We start from the raw sequence: 18,712 nt of genomic DNA on the forward strand, positions 1-18,712 counted from the left end.
TTTCTTCCATTCTTGTGATACTTTGCTAAGAAGAACATTTTCTAGCTCCATCCATGTAAACATGAAGGACATAAAGTCTCCATCTTTCTTTATGGAGAAGTCCTATATTTTTATCTGGCAGCCCCAGGTGTGGTGGATGCTGGGAAGTGGTGACCTGTGCTTCTCCGTTTCCCTTCTGGTTCTAAATCCTTGCTTACCCTAAATGCTCAATCTCATGTGTCCACTAAAATTTCTATCTTGCTTTCCAAGATTTTGTTATTTTTTATTGTATTGTGAAACAGAGCTTCTTTCTTATAATGTATCTCCCCGAACTCATTCAAGATTATTTGTGTTTGTAGCAGACTTTGTTTAACATTGGCCACTAGAGAGAGGTTATAGATGATGTCCACATAAATCATTTAAGATTAAAAAAAAAGAACTGGTGTGCTTATTTTCCAGGAGACGTTAGTCACACTCCCTCCCCACCTTCAACTTTCCACTGTGAGTCAGTTTCTCACCGTCCACTGTCTCCGTGGTCTTTTCCCTTCTTCTGTCTTGTTACACCTCCTCTTTCCCTGCTTGAACCTTCTCTCCTGTCTTGCTACTTACCACAGTAGCCAGATCTCTACTAAGCCCAAGTACAACATGATTTGGCAACCTCCTCTTTTTCATTATCACTTTACAAATTAAGGTCTTTATGGCCTCAGTACATACTGATAATATTTGTTCTCTTGTATATTGCATCTTGTGTTTCTCGCAATTGAAGCAGTTGAATGTGACTTGAGTATTACAAGTTTAATACAGTTTTTTCTTATCTTAAAATGTGTACATTTGCTGGCACTCTCTGTGTTTTTAACAATGATGATTTTCCTTATGGAAAAGGAAAAAGTAAATAAAGCATTTCTGTTTTATATACATCAGAAATGCTGATATATATATATATAAGTCTATGTGCCCTATCACTTTGACTCCTACTTGGTTTTGAAAATAGTTTGATCTTCTAATTTTACTATGGTTAAATATCTTTAGAAAAAAATAGAAAATCTGTTTGGGGATATCTGTGAAACATTTTAAAAAACTGAATACTTTTTGATTTAAAAATTTGGTTTCTAAAGAAACATTTGAAGACAGTGAAGTTGAGTAGTTAAAATCATAGCCTTTAGAATCATTCAGACCTGGGTTCAAATCCTAGTTTTGCCACTTTTTAGCTGTGGAAAATCTGCCTGATTCATTTGTCTAGAAAACTGAGATGATGAGAATATTAAATTATTGTTAATATTTTAACTACTGGTATACATATCTCCTAAATATGTAATAATATATGGATAAATAACTGAATAAGCCATGATATAACTGTAAGTCCAGATATTATAAGAATCTTAAATAAATACACACAAATATTTTTAATGACATGAAAAAGTACCCACAAGAAAAACAAAAAACTATAACTGGGATAAAATGTATTATATTTTATGATTTCTATTCAGAGTACCCATTTAATGTATAATTAGGAAAACATGTACACAGAGAAAAGAATAAAAGGAAATTCACAAAAATAGGACAGATACTTCTAGGTAGTAAAACTATGATTAATTCTTATCATAATATATCTTTATCTTACATATTTTTTAACAGTGGGCATGTAATACTATTAATCATGAAAAATTTACATGTGCATATGTAAGAGCACATATATGTATAACTTACACACACATCTAATACCTAGGCATGTATGTATGATATACATATGTATTAGTTAAGTGTGTAATTTAAGAAATGTATCCAGCTTAAAATGTACCATAAAAATTTTTTTCAAATGAAAAATTTTTATTCTATCCATGGTTTATTTCATGAAAAAAATTAAAATGGGCATAGCAAAGACCTTGTCAAATTATTGTGGTTTATTCCTGGTCTCATTACATGTATTAGAATGATACTGCAGCCATTTCTTTAGAACAATGCAATTTAAGGCCAAGTGCAGTGGTTAATGCCTGTAATTCTGGCACTTTGGGAGGTTGAGGTGGGAGTCTTGCTTGAGGCCAGATAGCCTGATAAATAGTACCCAGTGAAAAATCATTATGTGTATTATATTGCAAATGTCTAAGAATTTTAAAAATACTTGAAATAGATAAATTTCCATTAATTGAAATTAACCATGTCATTGGTTTAACCATTTTCGCTTAAAAATGATCGAAAAAAGCTGTTTTAGCCCATATTGAAACATGATTTTTTTTTTTTTTTGGATCTAAAATACTCTTATCTTCTTTCTTTAGGGAGACGATGATATTCTATTTCTTGTTTATCTCATTCAAAATACACTAGTCAGCTATATAAGTTATGCTTTAAAGACGTTGTCAGTACCTATCAATTTCCTTACATAAAGGAATGGCTAAATTTATTAACCAACAACAGATAAACCATAACAGAGCTAGATCATTAATAAAATGAGTCACTAGTTTGTTGTCCTGTTCTCCATAATTAAACATTATGTTGAGATTTCCCATGCTCAATAAAAGATAGGCCACAGTCTCTGATATATCCCATTTGATATGATCTAACCTCTCTTTTACAAGTAAGTGATTTTTCTGAAGATCTAAAAACAGAAAAATCTCTGTAGATTTGAGAACTATTATAGGTTGATGCAAAAGTAATCACAGTTTTTGCATTGCTGAAATTTGCCATTTGATACTGGAATACATCCTTAAACAAGTGCGTTTATGCTATGCATCATTGTAATGCATATTTCATGCTTAAGGTATTTTTTTTTTTTTGGCTAAAGACTTAATACTTGCTGTTTATTTTGTATTTATTTTGGACTATGGAAATGATATTAGAGAAAAAGCAAATTGGAGCGATTTTCTTATTTGAGTTCACAGTGAGTTGTAAAGCAGCAGAGACCACTTGCAGCATCAATAAAGCATTTGGCCCAGGAACTGCTAATGAACGTACAGAGAAGTGGGGGTTCAAGAAATTTCTCAAAGGAAATAAGAGCCTTGAAGATGAGAAGCATAGAGGCCGGCGACCAAGTGAGAATAGTCATTGAAGGCGATCCTCTGACAACTACGTGAGAAGTTGCTGAAGAACTCACAACCGATTTTTCTAGAGTCATTAGGTATTTGAAGCAAATTGGGAAAGTGAAAAGGCTCCCTAAGTAGGTGCCTCCTAGGCTGACGGACAATCAGAACATCGTTTTCAAGTGTGGTCTTCACCACCCCAACAAATCATGTCTTGACTGGCTTGTGATGTGAGTTGAAAAGTGAATTTCATGTGACAATCAGCAATATCTAGTTCTGTGGTTGGACTGAGAGGAACCTCCAAGCACTTCCCAAAACCAAACTTGCACCCAAAAAAGGGTCATAATCACTTTTTGCTGGTGTGCTGCCAATCTGATCAGTGCAGCTTTCTGAATCCCAGTGAAATCATTACATCGGAGTGTGCTCAGCAAATCCATGAGATGCACTGAAAACTGCAACGCCTGCAGCCATAGCCAGCAGCGGTCAACAGAAAGGGCCCAATTCTTCTCCACTGCAACACCATACTGCAGGTCACACACTAACTCAGCTTATGCCTGTACATGTAGCACTCTGGGAGGCTGAGGCGGATGGATTGCTTCAGTTTAGGAGATTGAGACCAGACTGAGCAAGAGCAAAACACCTATCTCCACTAAAAAAAAAAAATAAATAAAATAGCTGGGCATTGTGGTGGGTGCCTGTAGTCCCAGCTTCTTGGGAGCCTAAGGCAAGAGGATTGCGTAAGCTTAAGAGTTTAAGGTTGCTGTAAGCTATGATGCGAGAGCATTTTACCAACGGTGACAATGGTGTTTTTTGACTCTGTGTCAAAAAACAAAATAAAAAAAGTTGAATGAATTGGGCTATGAAGTTTTGCCCCATCTGCCATATTGACTTGACTTCTCACTAACCACTTTTTCAAGCATCTCGACAGCTTTTTGCATGGAAAATGCTTCCACAACAAGCAGGATGCAGAAAATGCTTTCCAAGAGCTCAGGTGAATCCTAAAGCACAGTTTTTTATGTTATACGAAGAAACAAACTTATTTCTCATTGGCAACAATGTCTTCAGAGTAATGGGCCCCATTTTGACTAATAAAGATGTATTTGAACATAGTTACAATGATTTAAATTTCATGGTCCAAAATGGTGCACAATTAAATTTCATGGACCATGAAATGGTGCACAGTTACTTTCGCACCAACCTACATAAGTGAAACTTCAGCTGCATAATCAATCACAAATACTGTGTTTGCTTAATTGAACAAAGAAACAGGATACAATGCGGACTTTACCTCTGAAAACCAGAAGTACATGCTTTCCAAGGCAGCCTCATTACTGGAATTTTACTTGCTTATGGAAAGAAGACTTCCAGATTACCCACAAATAAGGCTATGCCAGCATTTCTACTGATAGTTTGCTACTATTATCAGTTTGGTGTTTAGCAGTACTAGATTAAAACAAGTGAGTTTCCATCTTTGTAAAATAATTTGGTAAATTGTAATCAACAGTATATGACTCAATTTAATAATCTATGGCAAAAGGTGAATAACAAGTTTTTTTTTTTTTAATTAAACATGCAAACACACACACACACACACACACAAACACACAGGAGTTAAATATTTACTGATTTGTTTGTGTCCAGATTTTTTAGTTTAAGGCCTGGATTTTCCAACAGGTGGGAATGGTGTTTTAACTTAAATTTAGTGATAAAAGTTAGAAGCTAATAGATACCTATTCATAGACTAAATCAGTTATGCTATTATTAGTGATTCCCTTTCAGAAGAAAGATAGCCTAAGGTAATTAAAAGCATAGTTCATGAATAGGGAATTCAAAATATTTGGAGATGCATAGATATATGAGCTTCAATTAATAGTCACCTACCTATATATCTTAACATCTTAGTGTCCACAACATCAGGACTGACAAAGATAATGACATGCCATTGACCCAGCAAGGGGGATGATATACTGGAAGATATATTGGAGGAAATTTTATGATAACCAGGGTAGCATTAAAATCTATTGTTAGAGCTCAAGGGTTCTGTAAAAGAGTTGCTTATACACAATGCAAAATCTACTGCAGAGGGAACTCATGCCTGGCCCTCCAAGACTCCAAAAGGCAACACATACAGAGATGGCATGACCCTTACCCCAGCCAAGGTGCAAGCCAGGCTCTTACACATGGACAACAAAACATCATCTGTGCCTTCTAGGAATTCTCCCTGACTGACTCTTACTCAGTTCCTCTCAGAACTGGGAGACCATTGACTTTTGAGATCAGCATTCTAAAGTCCTAGAACATCCATGAAAATATTCTAACTACCCCCTCCCCAGTATTAACTTAGATATCTGTGATTCAGATATTACCCTGGGCAATTTCAAGGTTGTATAATTATGGGAACCTGGGCTTCTTTTGCAGAAGAGAAAATTTCCAGATACATTCTAATTTTACTAAGAGAACTGAGATACTAAGATATCTGAGACGTTCTCATTATAGTACTTGAAAAGTACCCTCAGGATTTTCTCTGTGACTCTTTTTCATTATCAGTAAAATAAAGATATCAATTGTACCAAAAAAGGTATTTTTCTGATGTTAGAATAAGTTAATTATAGTATGTATTCAATAAATGCTAACTGAAGTTGTTTTTGTTACTATCAAACAAAAACTTTCTGGCTTCCTCATCAATACTATATTCTAACCTTAACACAAGAAGGGTTAAGAGACATTTTCTTAGAAAAAAATGTTTTGGAATTAAAAAAGCCAAATTCCTGAACATGGCATAATTCTAGGTGGAATAAACTACATGTTTTCAGTGTTCTTATCCTTCTGAGGAAGAAGTTACTTATTTTATGGTGATATTGTGTTGATTATAAATTAGATTATTCATATAAAGTGCCTGGGACAATGTCTGATCAATACTTTCTTCTTTTGGGGGGGGTACTTTCTTCTTAGTAAACATTAGTTTCCAAATGTGTAATTATACTCCCTCCTCAGTATCCACATAAGAATCCAAACCATGATATATTTTTATTGTCCAAATGACCTGCTTATTTTTTTATCTTTTAGCCTCTGAGTTGTTAAACTATTAGTTTTTTTATTTCGTTTGTTGTGCTTTGCTTTTTCTTGAGAACTATATGCTTTATTCTGTCCCTCCTTTCCATCACATTTCAATCAGCTTGGAGCTAAATGTTATGCTTCTAGCAAATCCTAGTATAGCTTTCAATAAAACTAGTGCCATTATTTAAATGTTATTCTCATTTCCTCATTTTATTGGTTTTGTTTTGCATTTGTACTTTGATTTTAAATTGCCTCAGACCTCTTATTAATTAGATAGATATAAAAAATAAAGTAAATCCTGGGGGTACTTTCCACATATCAAGGAGACCTTCTTGGATCCCTTCTAAATTGGAAGATCCTCTTAGCGGAATTGGAATAGATCTAGAAAACTTTCCCTCAGCAGAAGGCGCGAGTTAGTAAGGAAATTGGTGGAAGCGCCACAATCTCTTCTTATTAGTCTTAGATTAAGTGAGCTGTCTACTAAGTCAACAATGGAAGACAAAGGCTGTTTTCTCTGATGCAATATAGAAAAAGCTTGAAAGAGAACTTCTGATTTACCCAGCTAGCTCATGTTTCTATTTCTGCAATAAAATAATATTGCCAAAAACATGCTCTTTATTTCATAGAGAATATGAGGCTTTTCCCCTCTACTTTTATATTTCATAGGTAAAAATACAACCAGGTAACAGGTAAAAGGATGGAGAACAATAAGCTATAATTCTCTGGAGTTCTTAGTTCAGGCAAATTAAAATATGTTGGCTCTACCTTATTTTTTAAGTATTTAGAACTTATTTTTTCTTAAGAGAATACGAAAAAACTAGGAACATGTTAGATTCTTAGGTTGCATTTCTCTCTCTCTCTCTCTCTCTCTCTCTCTTTTTTTTTTTTTTGCTGTTTTTGGCTGGGGCTGGGTTTGAACCTGCCACCTCCAGTATATGAGGCCAGCACCCTACTCCTCTGAGCCACAGGCACCTCCCTTAAGTTGCATTTCAGATAACTCTTTTTCAAGTAAAAGGAGTTAGAGAATAAACAGAAAGTAGAGAATGGATGGCATATTAAACGCCCACGATTTTAATTCTTACTACGATGTTTTTGTCTAGTATATATGTTGCCTTAACATTATGACCAATGATATTTCTCACACTGGCTATGAGAATGGTATGTTTTTAATTATAACTGCTTCTTAAACCATTAGGTAGAATCAGTACTATATTTTATTTAATAGTATGTCTTGCTTGACTTTCCAACTACCTCAGACAAAAGGAAAATTATATCAGCTTTTTAAAGTCAAATAATCAATTTACTCTTAAATCTATTTGCCTCTGAGGACCTTGAGCTCCCCCCCAATTTTGTTCATTATCACAGCAGAGCCATAAACATCACTTAACAAATATATCTAAATTTTCCATCCAGCTTGAAGGCATCCGAATAGACTCCATCCTCATATAAATGTTAACATCTCTAAAAGTGGTGGGAGGTATGTTGGTCTACAGCAGGGGTTGGTCATGCAAGGGAATTTGTTCCATTAGAAAAGTTTTCATGCAGCTGAAGTTTAATACTCAATCTGTAATGGATAAAACCCCAGGCCACTGGTTCAGCTACTGCCTGCCCTGAGTCCCACTAGCTCCTCTCCAAAACACATGTAACATATTAACAATCCAGTAATTAGTGCACATTCCTGCCTGCTTCTTAAAAGCTCACTCCCAGACACAGCTTTGGTGTGATGCTGGTTTTATTAGCTTTCATGATTCACTACCATTGTGATACCAGTTCCCTTTTCCATTCATTAGGGCTTTATATCTGGCTAGGCAGTGTTGATATAAACTCAGACGTAAAAAGACAGCGACTTCATCCTCTTGGCATGTACCTGCTCTCTAAATTATGAGTCTATGTAGTATGGAACTATTGTCTAAATGGCATGAAAGGAAAGTAAAATTTATAAGAACATTCATATCACTTCTTATTTAGAGTTGGGAAAATGGGGTAGGAAAGGAGAAAATTGATTTGCCAGGCACAGCCATTGTCTCCTGGCCTATGCTGGATGTGTAAAGTTCATTTTACTAACCCACTTTAATGTCTGTAGCCACAATCTAATACTATAAATGATCTTCTAAAGGGTGTACGTAAAGTTAATGTGTATATTCCCTTTCTCCATAGGACAAATGCCTTTCTTGAAAATATGACAAAAGAAAAGAGAATAGAAAGAAGAAACAAATTATAAAATTTGCTATGAAAAGACTCAAGTAAAACAAGAAGCTTGTTAAGGGCTCTGAGTACAGATTTATCCTGCCATATATTAACAAGGTGTGTTTAAATGGTACCATCTACTCAGAAAGGACAGAACTACCCAACATCTCAGATTCCTGAGTATAAAACAAAAGAAGGTGTTAGTGTACAGAAGCTAGCATAAAAAAAGATATTTTTCTACAATATTATAGCCAAACAGAAATGATAAAAATAAAGTATAATACGTCATAGAAGAGATGACTTCTTATCTATATAACTCTGCATAGCTATTTTGAGAGCAGAGTATATTTATTTATGTTTAAAATATCAGCATTCAGCTTTCCTTTCCTGCATTTTATAAGTAAACTAAGTTGAGATAAATTATCCTAAGTTGTACTTTGGGCCAAATATTCAAAGCACATCACTGCTTTTCCCAAAAGGCTTGATCCGCTGATACTTTAACAAGAGACTAATAGTCATGTAACATGCAGTGTCAAGAAAGGGAGGGAGGTATAATTGCTATAATCTCCCCCAGGAAATCAATGATGGGAGTCTGAGGATTTAATTTCAGCCCCATTTCTAAACTTTGACCAGCTCCATTCTGGCTCATAGTCCATAGGTCAGCCAACATAAGAAATATTCTTTGCCAATTTCATTTTAACAAATTTGGGAATCAAAATCAATTAAAATAGATGACTATTAGCAATTCAGTAGAGATTGGCCAACTTTTCCCACTAACAGGGAGGGATTCCCCTGGGTAATATTTAGATAAAGAATCTCACTCCCTGTTATCAATAAAAAGTTGGGTCTGTTTCAGTTTACCCAAAAATCAACTGTCTTTGTCCCCATTGGGGAAGTGAATTAAACTCAAATTCAGCTTAGATTTAAGTCTAAAATAAGTCATTTTATTAGCTGATCTACCTAACACGTTGTTACACAATGCATTCAGTGTTGTAAACACAGTTTTTGGCAATCTCTTCCTTTAGCTCAGGAACTGAGCTGGAAAACACTGGACAACATTTGGATAATGACAATTTCATCTTGTCTTCTTTGGAGAGTAATAATGTAAACAAAGCGAACTCTTTACTGGCAGCCAAATGCAATGGAGTTTGTATCTGTTCCTTTCTTCATATCAGTGGTTCAGGGCCGTTTTCTGAGCATGCGGCAGAAAGACTCCAACGTCTCTATTCAGAGGGAGGATATTTCATGGTCTTATTGATTGTGTTTCTCAGACTCTTCTAGTGAAAAGTGTTACTCAAGAAAACCATTCATTTATCTGCCATTTTGAAAAAACAGTTCTAATGTTCTCTGATGCTTTAATGAAGGAGTATCCACAGAGAGGCGTCTCAGATGGTTTTAGTTGTCAGGAAGGGCAACGGAGCCTTGTCCAACTGATGCAGTTCTATCCAACTGCCCTTCTCAAGGAATAAGAACGAGGTGAGAGAGGAAAGAATTACACCCTTCAGACTAACCGGGTGACCTGACATTCTTGATCCCCCAATATACTTTGCTTTCAAAAATCTAATGTTTCACTTCTTCCCGTTTCAACTGCCAAAACTGTTAGAAAAAAGATTGTTACAAAGGAAATACACATATATGTAGGTAAGAGATGTCATGTAGATCACTGACACCACCTGTAATTTCCTGAGATTTTATGGAAAACATTCTAATGCAATTTGGAACCATGGTGAGTTATTTTGGCTTAACAACAACAAAACTATAGAGTCGGAGTATTTAGATGTTACACCCAAAAGCATCTCCTTCAGCCTCCTTGTTGTATAGCTGAGGAAACTTGAATCCTCCAAAGATTAAGGGATTGTACAAAGTCACAGTTGCCAGTGCTGGGCTCAGGGCAAAATGTTATCTTGTACATTTGTGGGGTTTTTAAAAATTTTTTCTCATTAATTTACTGATAAAAGATTGATCTATATGTAAATGACTAACAATGAACATGTTATCAGAGCAATGGATGAAATTAAGATTGCCCAGCTGGAATTTTGTTTAACACTTGCCAAATGACATATATCAAGTCATTTAAATGTCCTAATAGCCCTGAGGTACTCTGAGTATCTTACTGAAAGGTAACAACAACATGAGGTTAAATAACTCACCCAAGGCCACGTACCTCCTAAGTGGTAAAGCCAGAACTCAAACTTCAGCCTCTGACAGTCCTCACTGTTAACCATGCTATTGTTCTACTCTCTGTGAGGTGCTTAGGTAGTTGGGAGACAAAAAGTGCCAATCTGAACAACATTCTCCTGCCTTTTCAACACCACGGGCAATATAGGTTTCTCTTATATGTAAACAGAGCCAAGTAAATGCCTTCTCACTTTTCTGCCCCGGAAGTGCTTAGGAAGACCTCTAGAAATTAGGCCTTTTCCTCTGTCTCCTCCAGAATTTACCAAATCCACCACATTGTAAAATAATGGAGCAAAACTCCTGTGGAACTGTGTGCCCCAGAGGCTGAGTGACTTCAAAGTCAGGAGGCTGGATGCAGGGCAAAGGCATTTCCGGATCAGCTTAGACTCCTGAATCCCTGTTGTTTTTCCATTCTTCCTTTGTTTAAGAAGAGAAGGAGGGTTACAGATAAGAAGATTATGGTTCATTGATAATTAGGAAGATTCTACATGGCAGAAGTTCCAGTAGATAAGACACGGATACTCAAGGGAAAAGATCTTTAACCTATGTTCATTGGCTAATTTCTTTATGAAACTTCTGCAGGTTAGCATGGCCTCCAGTGCCAAACCATGTACTTTGAAATTCTGGGTGAACACTGGCATGCTTTTCCCGGCATGCAATGGGCTACTCTCCTGGGGCACACAGTCTTAAACTGAGAACTGTTCCCAAGATTTGATACTTAATGATTTGGCTTCCTAAGTGCACATTTGATTAAGCACACATTAAATAAAACAGAAGGGCTATTTGAGTCAGAAGCTCTAAAAAAACCAAAGGACGTTATAGAACACAGACAGCTAGCTGCTTTCTTGCTCTGCTAATAAAGGTCTCCGTGCAGACTGTTTATGTAGTATGCACAGAGTGTCAACTGATGGGGACTGCACTGGAAACTTTCAGACATCATTAACCTCGGTAGCCTTGTAATGCAGTTTCACCTATAATCCACAACCCAGCCTGTACCCCAGAAGAATCTAACAGCTAGCTCACCCCAGGATTGCAACATTTCATGAAGAATCTGTGATTAAAGCCAGACATATAGACAGTAAGAAACCATGTGGTGCATATTATCTCCACACATCAGTTTTAATGGTACATGCTCTACCCATGACAACACTAAAAGTTGGTACATGGTATCTTAAATTGATATATCTACTTTAAAAGCCAAGAAAAATGGAAATTATGTAATTTAATAGGATTAGCCTCCTAAAACAAAAATCTCACAACAATATTCTCCAAGAAAGACTCTGCTTTTGTGATACGTTTGCTTTCTATGTGATACAACACACACATGATCAAATCTTGGTATGCACAGAGGCTCAAGCCTCTCAGCAGCAGTTTATTATGTTCAGTGTTAAATCCCAGTGAGAGCCTCTAACAACACTCACTGTTCAGAAAAGGCAGATTATCATCTTGTACCTCTTTGGAACCACCTGTAGCACCTTGCAGAGGGCTTACATTTAGTTGATGTGCCAATGAAGCTTGGAGGATTTTTTTCCTGCTATGAAGAATGCTGTAAACAATTTTTACATAAGACACATTGTAAGGTAAAGTTATTTTAACACACATTGGATAGATTATCATCACAAAAGTCACACACCCATATTCAAAGGTCCTGACATAGGATACTGTGGATCTCACAGGGAGAAAGAATCTTTCATTAATCTACCTGGCATTTGTTATTGTTTAGCTCTTCAGGAAAAGTCACTGAATCACAAAAACTTCCGCATTACCTGGGAGAAGGAAAGTCTGGATTAGATAAATCTCTTCTGGGCCAATCCTGCAGATTGAATTATAGGGAGGATGTTACACATTAAACATTTCAGTGTAAGAGACTGGACTAATGTCTTAAATTTATTACTTAGGTAACATTAGTAAATTGACTTAATATCTCAGAACCTTAGTTTTCTTAATTATAAATTGGTGACAGTGGCACTTTCGTCACCGGCTTAGTTTGGTGACCTGTAGCATAGCACATGTGAACAGCTGCTCATGGCAGACTCCTCAGACATTGCTTCCTTTGCTGTCATGTAGCATGTGCTGGCCAGGTAACGGTAATCTAATCTGATGGGACTGGAAAACCTAATTCCATCTTGAAACTATGTTGATCGTGGGTTAGTCCTGTGATTGTTTAGAAAATGCCATCTTCCTGGACTGAGTCACTTTCTTGGAGTACCTTTCATGAACCTTAAGAATTGCCCTTCGAATCATCCCAACCCTCACAATCCTGAAAACCAGAAAGAATCATTTGCATTGATTGGTATTCATTCAACGCTTGAGTTCAGAACCTCATGGGATGGCTTTTGCCAAGATACACTTGGAGAATTTTGAAGTTCAAATGTTATTATTCATTACGATACTATAAAACGACTTCTTAATCAAATTATAGCCATTTTAATTAAAACAGATTTCACTGAATTGTGCCAAATATGCTCCATCCAGAACAGAAGCTGTAAAGGACAAGAGCCATCCTGCTTAGCCTGACAGTTGAAATGCTTTGATGGCTTTTGTTATGCCCATTTAGCTTTCTCTACTAATCTCCAACACTCCTTTCCCTGGGGAGTTCATCAGCCACAAGCCTGAGGTTCTTGCTTGCTGAACAAACCAGCTACCCTTGTAATTTAGGCCAAGGCCACCACTTTCAACTTTCTATAGTCGCTCCTCTAGACTGAAGCCTTCAGGTGGCTCTGTGTTAAACAGCAGCTCTTGTGGGTTGATCTCCATGGCTTCCTCATGCCTGGTCTGTAATGGTTACACTTGTATGTGTCATTCTGTTGTGCTGCACAGGAACTTTTAGAGGTACTTATCATGATCCTACCTGCCTTGTTTTCTATAGTAGATGGCAAGACTTCTAAGCAGGGGGGCTGGGATCTTACATCTCTTTCTCTACGCCTGCAGGTATTTAATGAATAATTTCAGGGCATGATGACAATCATTATCATTATTACCATTAAGAGAAGAAAGATGGCTCTAGAAACCCAGTCACCAATTGAATGATTGCCAAACAAAATTGATAGCATAACTTTATCTAGCAAATACTCTGCTTTAATCATACTTTGATATTTGGATCTTCTGAGATCCAAATACTGCAACATGGGTGAATTCTCCCATTTTCCTAATTTCAAACTTTTATGAATAATGTTAACCTAGTTATCTCATTGGCCCAAGTATAGAACACAAACCAAAGTGTCCAGAAATATCTACATAGAAAGATACTCTCTACACTTATAAGCAATAAGAAAAATTTTAAATGGAAAGAATTGCCTTGCAGCAGGAACTCTGTGTCAAGATTCTTCTTCAGTGTTGAAATCTTGACTGGAATGATGACAATCAGAGGGTTTGCTAGTTCAGCTTAAAGCAGCTCCTACTGCCCCACAGAAGCTCCCTGTGTCTTCTTAACTTGTAGTTTATTGCTTTCTGAGTTCAAAAATTTTTAGGTTGGACAAGTAACAGCTGAGATTTTTCAGACACTCATGAGAGCCTTCTATTTTAATATTGAGGCATTTGAAGGCCACTCAAGGGTCCACCCATCATTCTCCTCCCCAAGGGCAATGTCATAGATATGAGAGTCTGACAGTCCAGTTGCTAAGAACTACTGGGTGCATGGGGATGACCCACAGTGTTAATTAGGAGAGCGGAGCTTGGTGCATCACTTGGAAAACTCAATGGGGAGTAAGAGTTCCACTCCAGATGATTGATCATCAAATAAGAATTTGGAAGGGGTCAGAGCATCTGGAATTATCTCTCCAGATACTAGTTGTGTTTAGGAGCTGTGCCAGGGAGGAGAGAGAAGTCTGTCTTGCATAGTCTGGCAAGAATTAGACACATTAGGTTTCTACAGATTCTTTGTGCCTTACAAACTCATTATTGTGTTGCACTTCATAAATCTGCATTTGATATTTTCTGTAAGTTTGCTTGAAATCTTTCACTGATTTTGGTTTATCTACTCAGCAGTTTTGTAGTCTCTGTTTCCCAAGTACCTACAGAGATTCTCATTCCCTTTCCTCTGCATTTGCAAAAGTCTGTCTCTCAAATGCACGCACACACAAAGCCACTTCCCGCCTCTTTCTCCATTGCTCTCTTTACTAGAATGGGACCTATATTTATTTTTCCCAAACAAATATCATGCCTTTATGCCTCCTGATTCCATTCCTGAAGGTCTTTAAAGATACTATACACTTGAAAATGCTTTGCCAAACCAGATAAAACACACAGAAGATGGATGCTATTCCATCAGACCTAGCTTGGCATCATGGCTATGCTACTTACTGTCCTTGACAATTTGGACAAGTTACCTCTCAATTCTTTGAAAAAGGGAAATGACATTACCTATTCCATATTATTTTTGATAAAATGAACCAGGACATAAAGAAAGCTCCTATAACTCAGCATGTACTACATAGCACAAAGAGTTTTATACTTCCTCACAGTTGACAGCTAATATTATTCACAGGAGCTAGGCCTATGTGCATGTTGTCATATTCTTTAGCCTATGTACATATGTCATAGAGTATTAATGGATACTGTATGTTAGACAGCCAATCCCCGCCCAGCATGACAAACTGTTATAATCATATCTGCCTTTCTGTGTGCCATGTTCACTCTATTCACAGTGTCCCTGATATCTTGGAGATATTCTTTCTATCTGCTAAACAGAGTCCCACTTGGAGATACTTAAACAGACATCTCTGAATGTTCCTGACCCAAACACTCAGACGTAGGCAGAGCTAACTCTTCCTACTTTCCATGCCTCTTCTAGTCTATTATTCCATGGCTAACCATGCTATACAATTACGTTTTTATGCATTTCTCTCTGGTTTTAGGCTGTGTGTACAATCTGGGAGTCAGTAATTCCTAATTTTGTTGCCCCCCCAAATATTTCACAAGCCATGGAATGTAGTAAGTACCAATGAATGATGATTGTGCTTCTAAATAAGGGTGCCTATAACTTTTCCAATACTCCATATCAATTTTCCTACACGTTATTTTTGAAAAAACAACCTATGAATATAATTTAACTAAAAATTATGTGTTAAATAAGAGAAAGTTTTTTTCTCTTGCCTCTGATCTCTAAATTTCCATTATTTAATGTACTGACAATACAGTTTTTGGTTAGTAGTACCAAAGATAATGGCTCTTTAAATGTAAACTTGCATGAAAGTAATTGGCTAATTTCAATCAAACGTAATTCTCTTTTAATGGCTATTTGTATCACCAAAAAACTTAAATAAATAGAAGTAATAAAATTAGAATTTTAGCCTTTCATAAGGAAATATAATTATACTTACAGTGAAACAGCCAGAATTAGACATTAGATATTCTTGCAATAAATAGCAATTTTAAAAATATATAGATTGGTAGATTCAAAGACATTTCAAATAAAGCGTGAGTGGCCTAAATTTTCTGAGTACTTTGGACTAAGCAAGTTTCACAGAGTTTGATCTTTCTCATGAATTATCTTATATATTCAAGAAGCACCAAAAAGGAGATGTTTTCCTTGAAAACTGAAAATAAAACATGAAGGATTAGTCCAGTCTAAATGTGACGTTCCAGAAAGATCACTGACATTATCTTTCTCCAAAGAGCCTCTGCAGTATGAAGAAGGTAACTTTTGGCAACTTATATTTGTTCTATGTTTTGGGGAAGTTTATTTTTAACTTAGAGTGTGGGGCATTACTAATTACATATTGAAATCACTGATAATTCTGCAGACACTTTTGGTTTATGGAAATTCTTAATTCTTCTTTCCTTTCCATTAGTTCTTTTTTTGATTGCATTTTCTTCATAGTTTATGCCTCCCTAACCTTCTCATACAACCCAAGTTATGCAAATAAGATAGCTCTGGATAACACAATAATGAAGCAAAAAAGTAGCAACTGGCAATAATCACAACCTTTTTGTATTTGAGTTGCACTGTAGAACTCACTAGGTATTTCAGAAACTCAGAACTTCAGGGAGCATCATAAAAAAGAAAGAAAAACTTGGGCTTTCAGACCCTGGCTATCCCTCAAGGTTCCTAAGAGACTTCCAAAACTTATCTGAGTCACATTTTATTCTTTAGAATTAAACTTTTAAGAAAAAAATAATAAATAGTATTTCTTACTATGTCTCTTTTCAAAGGGAAGGTGGAAAATTATTTTTTGATGGGAAACTAACAGCTTTAGAAATTTTAAGGGAAAGTACTGGATTATGTCCTCTCTGAGGGGACAGGTGCTGTTATCATAAAAAAAAATGATAGCTCAAGTAATCTATGTGTATTAATAGGAAGATGCACGTCTTACATTTAGAGGATCTCATGACACCAAAGAGTGATTAAATAGCTATTCTCCAGACATGTTGAGGTTGTTTATCCCTCAGCCCACAGCTATGACAACAGTGATTTGGGGCTGTCATAACTGGGAGGGTGGTGTTACTGGCAACCAGCAGTTAGAGACAAGGCATGCTGCTCAACATCTTCCCATACCCGGGACAGCTTCCTACAACAACGAAATATCTGGTTAAAATAGTGCTGTGGCCAAGAAACACTAGAGAAGAAATACCAGGCATGCCAAAAAGTGTATACACATTTTAAGAGATGTTATCTATGTATTACTTTTCAAAGTTGAATTCAATTAAGGTAGCAATGTGTAGTATGATATTCGCTCAAAAGCACTAATCAAATGAATGCAAGACTCACCAATTCGACAGGGATGAACAGGATAGCTTTTTCTCTTAAAGCAAGTATGCATTTTCTTGTGTATGTATCATACCGTGGAAAGATTATTAATTGGAAGCAGAGGAAGAGAATTCTAGTTTAAGTGCAATATGATGAGATTGCTCACATATATAATAATGAAGGTATCACTGTTAGGGGTGAGGGATCAGGTGTCAGATTCCTGTGTTCCTAGGTTTTTCGTTCCCAGTACCGAGGAACAGTCACTGGTACTGAGTTGACAGAGTAATTGAGCAGAGCAAGCAGGTGCAAACCGGCAAAGTGCCAAAGTTTAAGGAAGAGCTGTTCCTGGCTGGCTCACCAAAATGTTAGGGCAGTGCAGGGTAGTTCAAGACAAGACCAAGAGCAAGGAGAATTCCAGCAAAAAAGGAAAAATTTATTTTAACAACCTGGATAGCAGGCCAGGTCTGGTCCTACAGACCACAGGCATCATGGAGAGTGCCGTGCTGGATTTTATACACAACTTTTGAGAGGTATCAGCTGTATCTTAGAAGTTCCCCAGGGTCTTGATCAATTCTGTTCCCATAACATGTTCATATAATAGCTCATATCTATGTGTCCACATCAGAAAGTCCAGGGACATTAATCAGTTTCCCTGAAACAACCAGCTCCCCAAACAACCCACCTGCAAGGCCTCAATTAGCAATAAGTCCTATTCCCATGATAGCCTAGGCCAGCCTGACCCAAGCCTGTCCAAAATAGCCTAATGCATCTATCATCAACATCACTACCTACTCGCCTAATGGATAGAGCTATTGATAAGACTATATTTGTAAAAGTATCTTGTAAACCAAATAATGGATCCAAGTGAATTTCACCACAATATGAATCCTTTTCAATTATTGATATCAAGTTAGAAATCTGGTAATATGATCTCTGTGTATAGTTTTTACATAGAAAATGCAATTATTTCTCATGTTTACTGAAAAGAAACCACCACAAAATGAGCTAAAATTAGAGACTCAGAAATTTGAGTTAACAATTTTAACATTTAGATAGATATTATAGCCAAAAGCCAGCATTAGATATTAATGATTACTGTGGATTATCCAATTATAATTATTATTGTCAAATGCCAGTGCCTAAGAGATGTCTAAAATAACAAAGAATGTGATTTGTGGAAAGAGATCGCAGTGACCTAAATGACCTCTGTGAGCGTCTTCCATACCTAAGACTTCCACTCAAGACTTTATATCCTCAAATTAGCTGTCAATGGGCTTTGGCAGATCGTCTTGTAGGATTCCAGACGTTGCCACATTCGGGAGCTCTTTAATCAATCATATCCTTTTGGTCTCTTCATGCCTCTTTCCAGGCAGTCAATTCCATTCTCAAATAATTTGCCAAAGGAAAAAAAAAAAGAGCTTTCTTTTTGTTATTATTTCTTTCTCACAAATCCTGATGCGGTAATGCTATTTACAAATACATTTGGAAGGAAACTCAAAACCTTTTTTCTTGCATCTCCCCCTTCTTGCTCCATAAAATTCCTACTCCACTCTGAGCCATGACTAACATGTACAGTATGCTTGCAATGAAAATTGTTTTTCCCCCTAAA

The 18,712-nt window shown here is 36.5% G+C and overlaps 1 protein-coding gene across 1 annotated transcript in view; it reads right to left on the reverse strand.

The window, feature by feature from the left end:
- The window catches only part of FGF10 (fibroblast growth factor 10), a 78,893-nt gene that overhangs the window by 40,875 nt on the left and 19,306 nt on the right, over positions 1–18,712 (reverse strand). The window lies entirely within an intron of this gene.

Source organism: Otolemur garnettii, unplaced genomic scaffold (genome assembly GCF_000181295.1).
Source record: "Otolemur garnettii isolate 467f Iridium unplaced genomic scaffold, OtoGar3 scaffold00063, whole genome shotgun sequence".
NCBI lineage: Eukaryota > Metazoa > Chordata > Mammalia > Primates > Galagidae > Otolemur > Otolemur garnettii.